The sequence below is a fragment of the Ursus arctos genome, unplaced genomic scaffold (genome assembly GCF_023065955.2).
Source record: "Ursus arctos isolate Adak ecotype North America unplaced genomic scaffold, UrsArc2.0 scaffold_32, whole genome shotgun sequence".
Lineage (NCBI taxonomy): Eukaryota > Metazoa > Chordata > Mammalia > Carnivora > Ursidae > Ursus > Ursus arctos.
The window spans coordinates 11,228,494-11,243,319 of record NW_026623008.1 but is presented as its reverse complement, the minus strand read 5'-3'; the positions used below and the strand labels follow the sequence as shown (position 1 = coordinate 11,243,319).

General features: G+C 48.5%; 1 protein-coding gene across 4 annotated transcripts in view; it reads left to right on the top strand.

Annotated features, from left to right (window-relative positions):
- The first annotated feature begins 5,523 nt into the window (after positions 1-5,523).
- ZBTB17 (zinc finger and BTB domain containing 17) overlaps positions 5,524-14,826 on the top strand; it is a 30,386-nt gene continuing 21,083 nt past the window's right edge. For all 4 annotated transcript variants that reach the window (XR_007190591.2, XM_044391424.3, XM_044391422.3 and 1 more), the window contains exons 1-2: positions 5,524-5,649; positions 7,676-7,762. The gene's annotated coding sequence lies outside the window, so the exon portion shown is untranslated. The remainder of the gene's footprint in view (positions 5,650-7,675; positions 7,763-14,826) is intronic.

Here is a 14,826-nt window from a genome sequence, read left to right as displayed (position 1 = left end):
AAAAAAAAAAAAAGATTTTATTAAAGAAATTTTTATTTTTAAAATCTTACATCATGGAAACATAAGATAATTTTTTAACAGTTGCACACTGAACCGTATGAGGGCTGAATGACATATCTGGGGTTTGCTTTAAAATATGTCAGTGAGGGGCGCCTGGGTGGCTCAGTTGTTAAGCGTCTGCCTTTGGGTCAGGGCGTGATCCCAGAGTCCTGGGATCGAGCCCCACATCAGGCTCCTCTGCTGGGAGCCTGCTTCTTCCTCTCCCACTCCCCCTGCTTGTGTTCCCTCTCTTGCTGGCTGTCTCTCTCTGTGTCAAATAAATAAATAAAATCTTAAAAAAAAAAGAAAAAGAAAAAGAAAAAGGAAAGGAAGGATATATAAGTACCCATAGCAAAACAACTGTTGAATCTGGATGGTGGGCATGCAGAAAATATTTTATTATTTTATCTAGTTTTAATATTTTATTTTATTATTTCATATAGTACTTTATTGTTTTTTTCTTTTTTAAAAAAAGCTTTATTTATTTTAGAGAGAGAGAGAATGGGGGGGAGAGGGACAGGGAGAAATCTTAAGCAGGCTCCACACCCAGCACAGAGCCCCGCATGGGGCTTGATCTCACAACCCTGAGATCATGACCTGAGCTGAAATCAGGAGTCAGACACCTAACTAACTAAGCCACCCAGGTGCCCCTTCTTTCCTGATGTTTTTCTTTAAAGTAAACTCTAGGGCACCTGGGTGGCTCAGTCCGTTAAGTGTCTGCCTTGGGGTCAGGTCATGATCCCAGGGTCCTGGTATCCAGCCCCGCATCAGGCTCCCTGCTCAGCAGAGAGCCTGCTTCTTCTTCTGCCTGCCACTCCCCCTGCTTGTGCTCTCTCTCTGACAAATAAATAAAATCTTAAAAAAAAATACAAAACTCTACACCCAACATGGGGCTCAAACTCACGACCCCGAGATCAAGAGTCACACACTCCACCGACTGAGCCGGCCAGACGCCTCTATTTTATCTAGTACTTTATAACATTTTGAAAACGGGTGTGAAGTAAAAAGCGTATGTCAAGGATGCCTGTGAAGAGTTAAGAAAACTGTTTTATGACAAATAAGCAGAGAAAACATCGTTGCATTTATAAATTAGTATACTGTTGGGGCGCCTGGGTGGCACAGCGGTTGAGCGTCTGCCTTCGGCTCAGGGCATGGTCCCGGCGTTACGGGATCGAGCCCCACATCAGGCTCCTCCGCAGTGAGCCTGCTTCTTCCTCTCCCACTCCCCCTGCTTGTGTTCCCTCTCTCGCTGGCTGTCTCTATCTCTGTCAAATAAATAAATAAAATCTTTAAAAAAAATTAATATACTGTTATGTAATTCATGATTTTCAACCTGTGTGTAATCAAATTGATAAACTAAATTCTATACGTAGACATTTGTCAGTGTGTCTGCAGCCCTTCAAGTTCATAGCCACAAGTTAGCCAACCACCGAAGTTCTCCTGGTTGGGAAAAGGCCCACGTGTAAATAATAACTGAGCTTTGGGAGGACATCAGGGTGGGAGGTGGACGAGGTTCTGGCTGGAGACTCCAGAGATGGTGAGGGGCCCTGCGTGTCGCTCGGACAGCTAAGGGGAGAGGGATCGGAGGGGAGAAGCCCAGGTGGAGGGAGTCTGTTAGTAATAGACTGCAGCAACACCCCCCCGTGAGAAACCAGGCAACCATCACCCCTCGCTCATGCCAGCAGCAGGGGTATCCTTCGCTCCTGCTCTCAGCCACCTAGCGTGAATTTGTAGATACGTCCTTCTGCGTTGTTTAAGGAATTTCTGGCATCTCATTTAATGGAGACCGTTTCTGGGTCTCAATTGTCAACCAACTGTGCCATTACAAGCAGCCTCAGCTGTTGGAGCTGGGACATTAAAACCCCAAAGTGTCTTGGGGTTCACTTCTATTTATACATTCAGCCAAGGTTAATGTTACGTTGCTTCCTCTCTGACGTAACAGGTCTAAGTTACATGTATATTCTCCAGGTTTCAGCTCCCTTACTAGGTAAGGCTAGCTTTTCTCCCCCCTCCCTGCTTGCTTGGTGGCTTCCTGTCGTAGATCAGTAAATCACCGTAGGGTCAGGCCACGTGCTTGTTCCCTGGGGCACTTTGGACTGGGGCAGAGCCGCAGACCAATAAAGGATAATGATCTCTCAGGGGCATCAGCGTCTCTTTGCAAAGTAACTTCCTCAGATAAGGCCAGTATGGGCTTTCCAGGGAAAGCAGGGTCAGTCTCATTCAGTAGGGGGAGGGGGTTACCTCTAAGGCAAAAGAGTTTCGGTGAATTTTGGATTTGGAGAAGTCAGGGAACTTAGTCATCTGCATCCACCCAAACACCCCCGTCTTGATTGCTAAGTGCCGCTTGTTCCCATTCAGTGCACCTGGCCAGACTGTGACTACAACTTCTGCTGCAATTATAGTACAATTCAGCAACACAGGATCTGCTCTAATTTTTGGCTACATAAGCCCTGTAGCTACAAGAGAGGAGACAAAATTTTTTAGAGTAGTCAGGAATGGCCCTTGCTTCTCTAGTCCTGTCCTGAGCTGAGAATTTAAACCCTAAGTATTTCTTTTTCGAAAGTCTTCAGCACAATTATACATAGGCAGCCTATGTGACAGTCCTTACAGTCCTCCCATTCTGCTCTAATGGTCAGTGTGGCAACTACTCCGTCTCCCAAAGCCTATCTTTATTAGGCACTTTCCCCCAGGCACCAATATTTATTGTGATAAATGATAACTTCTGTAACTAGTTTTTCCCTGTGCGAAGTAGGCTAGATCTGTATCACCTTCAAATCTAATGCCTTGACCCCTTCGGAGGTCAGTTTCCTGCAGAAATAGAAACCTTGCTGGGTGTTCTCTTTAAACTTCTTACTTTGGAAAAAAAATGTAGGTTCACATGCAATGTTTTTTTTAAAAAGATTTTATTTATTTATTTTTGACACAGAGAGAGAGAGTGCACAAGCAGGGGGAATGGCAGGGAGAGGGAGAAGCAGACTCCCAGCTGAGCAGGGAGCCCAATGCGGGTCTTGATCCCAGGACCCCGGGATCATGACCTGAGCTGAAGGCAGATGCTTAACCGACTGAGCCACCCAGGCGCCCCTGTTTTTGTTTTTGTTTTTTAGAGAAAGGGAGAGAGAGTGCATGAGTCAGCGTGAGCAGGGGTGGGAGGCAGTGAGAGAGGGAGAGGATCTCAAGCAGATTCTGTGCTGAACTCAGAGCCCACGACCCTGAGATCATGACCTGAGCTGAAATCAAGAGTTATCAAGAGTTGAACGCTCAACCGACTGAACCACCCATGTGCCCCAGTTCACATGCAAGTGTAAGAAACAATACAGAGCAATTCCACCACCACCCTTCTTTACCCAATTTCCACCATGCTCGCATCTTGCAAGGCTATAGTACCATCATATCACAACCAGGATCTTTACACTGATATAGCCAAGGTACAGAACATTTCCATCCTACAATGATTCCTCATGTTGTCTTCAGACTTCTTTTAAGCAGAAAGGGATTTCATCCAGAAAATTAAGTGTTTATTTTTTTTAAAGATTTTATTTATTTATTTGACAGAGAGAGAGAGAGACAGCCAGTGAGAGGGGGAACACAGGCAGGGGGAGTGGGAGAGGAAGAAGCAGGCTCCCAGCGGAGCAGCCCGATGTGGGGCTTGATCCCAGGACTCTGGGATCTCGCCCTGAGCTGAACGCAGACGCTTAACGACTGAGCCACCCAGGTGCCCCCAGAAAATTAAGTGTTTATAACACTATTGGAGGGGCTGAAAAAAGGGTTTCTAGACTGGTCCTCTAGCAATGGCTCCCAGAACACCATAGAACTCACCAACCAGAGGCTATTACTTCTGCCACAATCACGAAGATGAGGAATCAAGAAGTCATCACCGAGATTATTGCATTCAACATATCGCCAGCAAGAATCCATAGATCTAGATTTGGGACTAGAGAAGCTGGTTCCCAGGCACTAGAATGCTGAGTTTGGCTGTCACCATCTCACAGATGCTTCTGAACACTCATGAAGCTGGAGACCAGCCACCATGCACTGCTGCAAACCCTCACATCTGCGTGACCTTGCTTGCCACCAGCAATCAGCTAACATCGGTAGGACGATGGTTATTGCCTCACTTCTGCCTTCCATCCAATCTTACCAACTGACAGAATCCATTTGTATCTGGAATTCTAACTGCAACTGAGTCTGGGAAATGGAATTTTAACTTTTTAGATTCTGGAAGGGATGGTTGATGAGTCCCAGATGACTACATCCAACACAGATGGATACAGAGGTCGATTTGTGTCCTTCGTTTTGGGAGGACAAGAGGGGTCTTATCAGATCTGCTACGAATTTCCTGCAAAAGAAAGGTTGAAGTCAACTGCCGCTGAGTTTTTTAGTTTCCCTAGTGGTTGTGAAGGGAGGAGTAGTGACTTGGACAGATGAATATTTGTCGAAGTTCCTCTTCAGGCTAGCGATCATGAATTTGTAGCGAACAGTCTGTCCCTTTGGGTACTTTGTCCAACTGTGCGCGGCTGTTAGGGTGGAAGTGAAGTGACAAGGTGCATTTGGATTTACTGAGGATTGGAAAGCTTACCAAATCCATGTGACAAAAAGACAAGGGAGCAAAGAAGTTCAGGGTGGTGGCAAGAGTGTTGTTAAAACCCACGGGAAATAGGGGCACCTGGGTGGCTCAGCTGGTTAAGCGTCTGCCTTCAGCTTAGGTCATGATCCCAGGGTCCTAGGATTCAGCCCGCATGGGACTCCCTGCTTCGCCGGGAGCCTGCCTCTCCCTCGCTCTCTGCCTCTGCCCCCACCCCTCTCAAATAGATAAATACAATCTTAAAGAAAAAAAAAACACACAAAAAAACTCATGGGAAATAAACAGGATCAGAAGTGAAGAAAAGAGAAAGCCCAGGAACTGTGAGGAAGTAGAGAAGTCAATGGTGTAGAGGTGCTGAAAATTTGGAAAGAGGCCACAGAGGGACTGTTCAAGTCTGCAGACACTTTTGTTTCCAGCACCCTTGTTCACACCCAGGCTAATCCTGGATCTGCCCTAAATAGGAAATGGGGCAATGGTTGGCTCAGAAGGTAGAAAAACCTAAGGAGGGATCTGCAACTTTGGAGCCACAACTAGGTTCACGTCCGTGCTCCTCCACTTGCAAGACGCGTGACAATGGGCAATTCATTTACTCTTCCTGAGCCTCTGTTTTCCCTTCTTCAAAAGGGGGGGGGGAGAAAAAGACTATCCTACGGTTGGCGAGAAGACTTAACGAGATCATGCACGTAAAGTGCTTAACACAGTGCCTGGCACACAGTAGGCGCTGAGCGCGGGGAAGCTGTTACTGTTATGTTGGGAATAGAAAACCAGTGAAGGGTTACAATGAGGACAATTCTAAGTGCAGAAGTACTGTAATACAAACTTCTGGCTAGTAGGCGCATGCGCCTGTCCGCGGTCCTCGGCTAGCGCGGGCGTTGCGCATGCGCCGGAAGTTGCAGCCGGGAAGCCAGCGAGGTCGGTTCCGCCCGACTCTGACATGGCGGCGCCCTTTGTCTGCTCTGAAGTGCCGTCCCCGGCCTTCTCGCGGCCGTGATGCACCTCTCTCTACGGTGGGGTCTGGGACATGGCAGGTGAGGGTCAGCAAGCGCCCGGGGCTGGCAGAGTCCCGGGAGCCGGGTGGAGGCGGCGAAGGATGGGGCGCGGCGGGACGCCGGGGACGGTTGTGTGGGGGAGGGGAGGGAAGTTGAATGGGAAGGGAACCCAGACGGAGGGGACCCTGCGGGGCAGGAGGGTGCGGGGCAGCTTGGGTGGGGGGCGCCGCCAGGCGAGCGGACGCAGAAGGGGGAAGCGGACCGGCAGTTCCTGCGAGGGAGCGGGGGTCGCCTCCCGGGTTGGGTGACACCCCAGCTGGTAGCATCTCCGCCCCCGCCGCCCGGCTGTCACCGTCCCTTGACCCCGCGCGCCGCGGCGGGTGGTCGTTCTGCGGCCGCAGGGCGGCGGGGTGCCGGGGCAGCTCACGTCGGCGGGTCGGGGCTGGAGGGCACGGGCCTGCCAGAACCAGGAGGTGCTGGTAGATGGGGAGGTCTACACTGCCCCGTATAAGATTATTTCATTCATTCATTCCTTCCGCAGACGGTGGCCTGGCACCTGATAGGTTGTGAGGATAGAGCAGGTGAACGGGACAGACTTGCTCCTGGTGTAGTGGTTGAAAGTGTGAACTGTGAAGCCAGGCAGCCAGGGTTTGAATCCCGACTCTGCTTGCCAGCGGTGTTCTGAAGCACGTTAGGTTCTCACTCTCTGCCTCGGTTTCTTCATCCTTAAAGCAGAGATAATAATAAAACCTGCCTCCTAAAGTTGTTCTAAAGATTAAATAAGGTAATAGGTATAAAGTGCGGAGAACAGTTCCTGGCATAAAGTAAATGTGTCTGTTGGTTGCTGCCGTTTCATGATCATGCCCCAGAGCTCAGAGACTCATGTGGGAGCCATAGAGATAAATAAGGCACCCCTGATGCTATGATGGAAGAAAAGCAGAAAAGTTGTCCTTGTTCTGGAAAGAGTAGAGGCACCTCACTCAGTTTAGGTGAATCCAGGGAGGCTTCTGCACCCCCCCCCAACAAGCAGAGACCTAAAGAATGCTTAGGAGAGTGGAGGCAAGAAAGGGGGGAGTATTCTCAGTTGAAGATGGAGTTAGTGAGAAAGCTTAGGGGCTAGTGTAATAATTAAGATCTCTGCCTAGAGACAGAGCTAAGAGGTAAGACTAAAGCTGGCTGTGGTCTGGTCCTACAGGGCCTTGTAAACCTCGTTAAGGACTTGAAGTTTTAGGTTAATGGGAAGCCATTTAAGAATGAGATTTGTGGGTTAGAGCAATAACCTGGCTATGTGACGGATATATTAAAGGGAGCAGGCCTGGAGGCCAGTGAAGAGGCTGTTAGAATAATCCAGGTGAGAAATGAGGGAGTCGGGTTAGAGGCAGAGGGCGTGGAGAGAGGTTTTGGGGAATTGACAAAACTTGGTGATTACTTAGATGAGGAAGTTAGAGGCAGAGAGGTGTCAGGATTGACCTCCTCTTTTTGACTGGCGGGTGATGATGTGACTCGGCATGATAGGGAACAGGATGGGGATCGGGTGTGAGAAAGGAAGATACATTTAGTTTTGAACATGTGGAAAGTGGGTGCTTGTAAGATATTCCAGTGGAACTGTCCAGTGGAGAGCTAGCAGTTGTCATCCATCAAAAGTCCTAAAGTTGTGGGAGGGGGTGTGATCGCAGCGGGTGAGGGTATGAAATGAGAAGCAAGAGCATCGGAGACATCCCGGGGGAAGTGCTAATGCTGTAGCAATGCAGAAACCTGGGCACAGTCTTGTTGCTCTTGCTTGTCAACGTCGAGTCATGTCTTTTGGTAAGCAGGAGTTCCTGAGTGTAGGGCCTGGGAGCGGGTTCACTCATCGTTATGTCCCAGGTGTCCCGCACGGTGTCTGGCATGCAGCAGGCCAGTAATGATCCAGACAAACTTGTACTGAGTGCTTACGTTGTGCCGGGCTCTGTGCTCAGGACTCTGGGTTTGCTTGTGTTTCTTGGATGTATAAAAGGGCAGCTCTTAGGGAGCAGATGCCTTTCGGGTTCTCATCAGATTTTCCACTTGGGTGTCTTTGATTCAGGTAATGAGCTGGAGGAGGAGAGCCAAGCTGGAGTTTACGCAGACAAACCGTCAGAAAAGAGTAGCCTGGGCTACTTGGAAATCTGAGGTATGTCTGTAAAGGTCAAGCATGAAACAAACCAGGAGATCAGTTTGTTTGTCCTTCTTCTCTAGGCTCAGCATGACTCAAATCACCCTTTCAAGATAGCTTTTTCTTTCAAGTTATACAGTAATGACAACATCTGCGTTTGGTTGGGAAATTGTGGCAATCATTTATGCTTGGTTTACCAACAAAGACCAGACTAGGTTAATCACTGGGGCAAATGTTCACACCGTGTTTTAATCGAGTACAACCTAATATGCTCCAACAAAGCAATTCCAAAATACAGTGGCTGAAACAAGCTGGAAGTATTCCTCTTCTCTTATTAAACGTCTGTAAGTAGGCAGTCCAGAGCTGGTAGGGTGTCCTGTTCTGTTCCGTGAAGTATCCAGGAACAGGGTTCTAGTGATCATGTGGCTCTCTTCGCTGAAACCCAGGCTTCCATCTCATGGTCGAAGCTGGCTGCTGCAGCTCCTGCCATTGCATATGTACTCCATCTGGCAGAAAGGGAAAGACAGAGTGGGAAGCACATGTTCATTCCTTTTAAGGTTCTAATGTTTAAAGATACATATTTTTGTACAACATGTCCCCAAACATAAGCGTCTGGTGTACAACCAAAGAAGGAATCACGACTGTTCCAGTGCTGGAGGGAAAGCTGTCTGAGAAAGCCTGCTTGGTCCCCTGTGTGACTGAATTGCTGTCTGAGGCTTGGGCCCAGCCCGAGCGGGAAGCCCACTGCATTGGTGGAAGAGGCAGGCTGCTCTGGCTTTGGGTAGGTTGATGTTGCTTGAGCCCAGGGAGTCCAGGCTTGTTCATGCATTCAGCATTTTCTGTGCCCAGCGTGTCAGACACCTTGCTAAGTGCTAGGGATGTAAGACTGCATCCTGGGAGCAAGGAGCTCTTAGCCATGTGGGTGATCACGACACAGTGCAAGGAGCACCACGGGGGAGGCGCAAAGGAGGAGGATGAGTGATGTTGGAAGGCTCTGCCAAAGCGGGGGAGATTAAGAGTGAACAGTGTGTTTGGATTGACATCTGTACAGGTCTTCTCAGATAGAGGCAGCGAGGACTCTGGTGTGGGTGTGAATCCCGCTTCCCTGTGTCGTGACTCTTTGCGGGCCAGTTACTTCACCGCTGTGCCTCCGTTTCCTCATCTGTCAAATAGGGATCTCAGCATCCAGCTCACAGAATTGTTCAGGGAATTATGAGAGATCAAGCGTGTACTTCACAGGCTTTGCTGCGTAAAGGGGAGTTACCTCCTGCTGCAGGGTGCGGGGTGGTTCGAAGCCAGAAAAGCCAGTGTGGACTGCAGTCAAAGAAGGCCCAAACCTGTAGGGAAACCGGGTTGCATCCTCCCTCAGGGTGGGACTTACCCAGATTGTGCAGAGGGGGTCAGCGACTGTTCTGTGAGTTCTACCAAGCTCTCTAATGAAAGGTGTCCATCTGTGGATTCTCAGAGACTGTCCTCTGAAGGTCTGGTGAGGGGTCCTCTGCCTCTTTCATTCCCACAAGCTCAAATGCTTCTGGAAAGCCTGCTCTGGGCCCTGCCCAGCCACCCACCCCCGCTGAGTTTGGAGCTCCTCCTCCGTTGATTTCTTAACATCCTGCACTGATCTCTCAGTGCCTTCATATCTCGCGTTGTGATGACAGATTTCTTTGTCTCCCTGTTGGCCCACCAGCATCTTGCAGGCAGGGACGGGATCGTTACTCCTCGTAGCCCCACTGTGTAGCTCATTTCCTGGCACACAGCTGACGCTCAGTAAGCGCTGGAGGGCAGATGATCGGCCCTGATTGGCTGGGGAGGAACCGGCAGTTAGGCTGGCCAGAACTCCCGCGTGATGTGGCCTCGGCGTGCTATCGACTGAAGAGAGGAGAACCTCATGGTTGGTTTGGTGTCTGGCTGGACTATGGACGTGAACGCGGTGAACTGTATGACATGAACGATGAGAGTTTACTCTTCCTGCCTTTTTACAGTAGAGCCTAGTTTCTCAGCCTTGACGTCGTTGATATTGGGGGCTGCATAATTCTTTGCTCTGGGCTGTCCTGTGCACTCCGGGATGGTTATGGCATTCCTGGCCTCCACCATAGATGCCTGTAATACCCATCCACCTGCAGCTCTGACAGTGGAACATGTCTCCAGACATTGCCAGACGTCTCCTGGGACCCAGTTGTCCCCAGCTGGAACCCTGCAGTATATAGGGTACTGGGTAGAAACGTGAACTTCTTTTTTTTTTTTTTTAAAGATTTTATTTATTTATTCGACAGAGATAGAGACAGCCAGCGAGAGAGGGAACACAAGCAGGGGGAGTGGAAGAGGAAGAAGCAGTCTCACAGCAGAAGAGCCTGACTTGGGGCTCGATCCCATAACGCCGGCATCACGCCCTGAGCCGAAGGCAGACGCTTGACCGCTGTGCCACCCAGGCGCCCCAGAAACGTGAACTTCTAGGTCAGCCGTCCCTGGGCTATATTAGCTCTTATACTTACTAGATGTGTCCCTTCAGGCAGAATACTTGGCCTTTTCTCAGTTGCAAAGTGGGGATACGGATGACCTCATACATAACTGTATTGGCCGGAAGTATTGATGAGGGAATGCACGTAAAATGTGTACTCGAGTCCCTGACTCCATCGTTGGTGACTGGTGTTATTGTGTGTTAGTTAGGAGAAGAGGATCCTTGGGAGGGTCAAGAAAGAAAGTGTGCAGAGGAGGAAACATGTTTGGTAGAGGACTGTGCACACGGTGCACAAATCAAAAGATTCTAAGGGATGCACCGTGGAGGGCGCCTGGGTGGCGTGGCTGGTTAAGCGTCTGACTCTTGGTTTCGGCCCAGGTCATGATCTCAGGGTCACGGGTTTGAGCCCTGCGTAAGGCTCCACGCTCAGTGCAGAGTCCGCTTGAGATTCCCTCTCCTGTCCCTCTGCCCCTCCCACGGGTGTGCGCGCGGTCACTCACTCTCTCTCTAAAGAAAATAAATGAATCTTAAAAAAAAATGCACCGTGGAGAGTTAAGTCACGCTCACACCTGACGCAGTTCCCCTCCCGGATAACTGTTAATAGTATCTGCAGGTCCTTCCAGAACTATTCTGTGCCTCTTTATGTCTCCATGTATTTCCAGGGAAGACCATTTTTAGAGTCACATGGTTTGATTAGGTTGCGGGATAGGAGCCCCTGCGAGGAGGAGGGCAGCCGCTGGGGGCGGGGCTTCAGGGGGTTTTACCAATTTACCATGTAAAAGACCAGGGGGCTCACTCTTTCCTGGAATTCCTCGAAGGGTGGTGCCTGAGTGGGTGGCGAGAAGGTACCCAGACTCCCAGACGTGGTGTCTCGGCAGGCTGGCACCACGAAAGGGAGGGACCCAGCCCGAGAGAAAATGAAAACCTCCGAATACATTGTGTGCCCAAAGCACGTTGTCCCGGAAACCATTATCTCCTCCTTTCGCTGGCCACAGTTTCTAGATGATTGAAATAATAAAAGTCAAAGAGTAAGCCTTTCAGCACTGAGGGGTTTCCGCATTGGCTGCAGGCCTGTCTGTTGAGCGTCAGCCCGGGGCCCTGCCCACTCGGAGGTCCTCAGGCCAGCATTCAGTTGACCGTCCAAGGGCCAGTTAAAGGAGACCTCCGTCACGTCATCGCCAGAGATTCTGCGGGAAACTCGGCCTTGGGCTCGGGGAGTCAAGCCTGCTTGTTGGGAACTGGAGACACGTAAACCTTGAGCTTCAAAGGAAGGAAGCAGAGGGCCTGGTTAGAATGGAGAGTTGCTCACTGCTGTCCACACGGCAGCAGGCAGAGGCTGGGAGGTGGTGGTTCCAGCCTAGGGCGGACCGGCTGGAAAGCAGGTGTGGTAGGTTTTGTTGTCGCATCAGAAACCTGCCGGACCACTTGACGAGGACAGACATCTAGGGGGGTTGTTAGAGAGTAAATCCTGCGAGTCCTCATCACAGGGAGAAGATCGTTCTCCTTTCCTCTTCTCCTCTCCTCTCTCCTCTCTCCTCTCCTCTCCTCTCCTCTCCTCTCCTCTCCTCTCCTCTCCTCTCCCCTCCCCTCCCCTCCCCTCCCCTCCCCTCCCCTCCCCTCCCCTCCCCTCTCCTCTCCTGTGTCCCTATGAGAAGACGGATGTCAGCTGAACCTCTTGCAGTCGTCATTTCACAACACATGGAAATTCAAACTGTCCGCTGTATACCTTAAATGGACACCGTGGTGTGTGTCAATTATTTCCCAGTAAAACTGGAAAAAAACCAGACCAAGAAAGAAAGAAAAGCACTGAGCTTCTTGTCTTAAGAGCCCTGGCAGTGGGACTTGTTCTCGCCACCCCACCCACTCCACTTCCCAGGCTGGAGCCGTTCCTCTCAGCCAGCCACCTTCCTGTCCCGAACGGGAGGCGCTGCTGCCCAGCGGGGACGTGTGTCTCCACAGGCTCTGAAGCCTGCGGGTGAAGCACTTCTCATTCCGGTAGCCTCAGGGGTCGTTTTGGGCCGGGGGGGGGGGGGGGGGGGGGGGGCTGTCAGGGACTTTCCTGGTTCACTGTAACTCTCAGCCCAAGTTCATGCTTCCAAACATTGTTTCAAGTCAGAAAGAACATTGTTTAATTTTGTAAGTTGTTAAACATTGAGTAGATACAAAGGAATAAGTACCGTATAAAGACTAAAGATACAAGGAAACCCCCACGTACCCATCAGTCAGTTTACAAGTAAGAATGTGACCGTTAGGGTTGGGAGCGCCCCTCCCTGATCCTGGCCCACCCCACCCCCAGGTCATCGCAGTTTTACTTTGATCACTCTCTTGCCTTTCTGTAAAGTTCTACCGTGTGTTTGTATTGCTAAACAATGTGTTGTCTCATTTTGCATGCTTTTGAACTTAATATAATCACATTGTTTTCTTTGGTGTCTTAAATTGTTGGCTTAATACGTGTGCTGGAGAGTAACCCATGTTGCCCATAGTTGTACTTGACTTTCTCGGATGGATATGTTCCACTGCAAGAGGATTTATTTGTCCCTTCTCTTGCTGACAGACGTTTGGATTGTCTCTGGTGTTTTGCTGAGACAGAGTGCTGCTGTGAATGTTTCTGGAGCGCACGTGCAGCTCTGCAAGGTACGGCCCCAGGAGTGGGGCTGAATCACAGGGTGTGTGAGCTTCCGCTCGACCGAATAATACCTGTTTCCAGAGTGCTTTCCCCAGTTCACAGTTCAACTGACAATTCTGTTTGTTTCACATCCTCCCAACTCTGGTTTTATTAGACTTTAAAATGTTTAGTAATCTGATGGGAGTGATATCTCACGTGGTTTTGATTTGCATTTTCATGATTATTAGTGGGCGAAGCATCTTTTCATATACTTATTGGTCATTCAGGTTTCAGCTTCGGTGAAACAGCTGCTAAATTTCTTGCTCTTTTTTCTATCCGGTTGTCTTTTTCTTGTATATATACTTCTTGTTTCTTTTTGGTTTTTATTTTGTATACTAATCGTTTGTTGGGTATGTGTGTTGTAACTATCTGCTGCCGGTTTGTGGCTAGTCTTGTCACTGTAGGTTTTGTTTTTTTTAACAAATTCTTAATTTTAAGAGTCATCATTTTTTTCTTTTATGGTTAGCGTTTTCCGTTCCTTTTAAAGAACTTCCTCTCTACTTCAAGTTTATAAAGATAATCCCCTAGGTATTGTCTTCCAAACATTTTATGATTTTGTGTTTTACATTAAGGTTTTCAGCCTATTTAAGTTTATTTTTGTGTGTATTATGAGGTAAGGAGCTGATTCTTTTATTATTATTATTATTATTGTTATTATTATTAAGTGTACCAAATTGTCCTAGTACGATTTATTGAAAAAATATATCCTTTTCATGTGGATCTGTAAATGTCACCAGTAACCATTATAATACAGTGATCCACAAATGTGTGGATCCGTTCTGAGCTCTTTACTATTTATTCTCTGTTTCTGTGCCAATATCACACTGCTTTAATGACTGAGTTTTTATGTAACAGTTCTTGGTATCTGGTAAGGTCTTGGCCCTTTGCTCTTCCATCTTCATTTTTATTTTTATTTTTATTTTTTTTTTAAAGATTTTATTTATTTATTTGACAGAGATAGAGACAGCCAGCGAGAGAGGGAACACAAGAAGGGGGAGTGGGAGAGGAAGAAGCAGGCTCATAGTGGAGGAGCCTGATGTGGGGCTCGATCCCATAACGCCGGGATCACGCCCTGAGCCGAAGGCAGACGCTTAACCGCTGTGCCACCCAGGCGCCCCCCATCTTCATTTTTAGATTGTGCTTGTCAAATTCCATAAAAATTGTTGGGATCTTTTATTAGAATTGCTTTGAACTTATTCCACATCAGTTTGGGTAGAATTGACATTTTTATGACATTGAGCCTTCCATGAATATGGTATATCTCTCAGTTTCTGTAACTTACCAAAGTCTAACTTTAGTCACTGTCTCCCACCCTACTCTCAAACAGTTAAGGACCTTAGCACATTTTAATTACCATCACTCCCTCCTTTTATTCTATAGGCGAGTATTTTAGTTCTTTTTTAAATTTTAGAATACCTCATTAGTTCAGTATTGTTTAGATTTACTCATTTATTATTGACTAGTTTGTCCTCATTCCTTCTTGCATTTAATACTTTCTGGGATCACTTTTTATCTACCTGAAGTGTATATTTTATGATATGTGAATTTGGGCTCTCATCTGTTTGGGGGCCATCTAGGGATTTTCCCCTCCTGCATTTGATGCTAGAGTTTGATATAGGCAGTTTTCTGTGCAGTCTTTTCTTCACTGACTTGTAACTCTCTGTGGCCCCAGCTTTATTTTGGAGCCCCCCCCCCCCCCCCCCCCCCCGCCAATGAGACCTCATTGGAAGGGATAGGGAACTTGAGCTTGCTCAGTTCTGCAGATGCCTTTGGTACCCACCCTCAAAGCTCCACTTGCTCTCTGGATCCCAGCCTTTTCTTAACTTGACCCTCAGTGTTCCTTACTGACTTGCCCGTTCTTTGAGGCAATTTAAAAGATGTCTCACAGCTTCTCTTCAGCATTTGCAGCTGTTTGCTATGAGAGTTGGCCTGGGTACCTGGTGTGCCATGCTTCCAGAA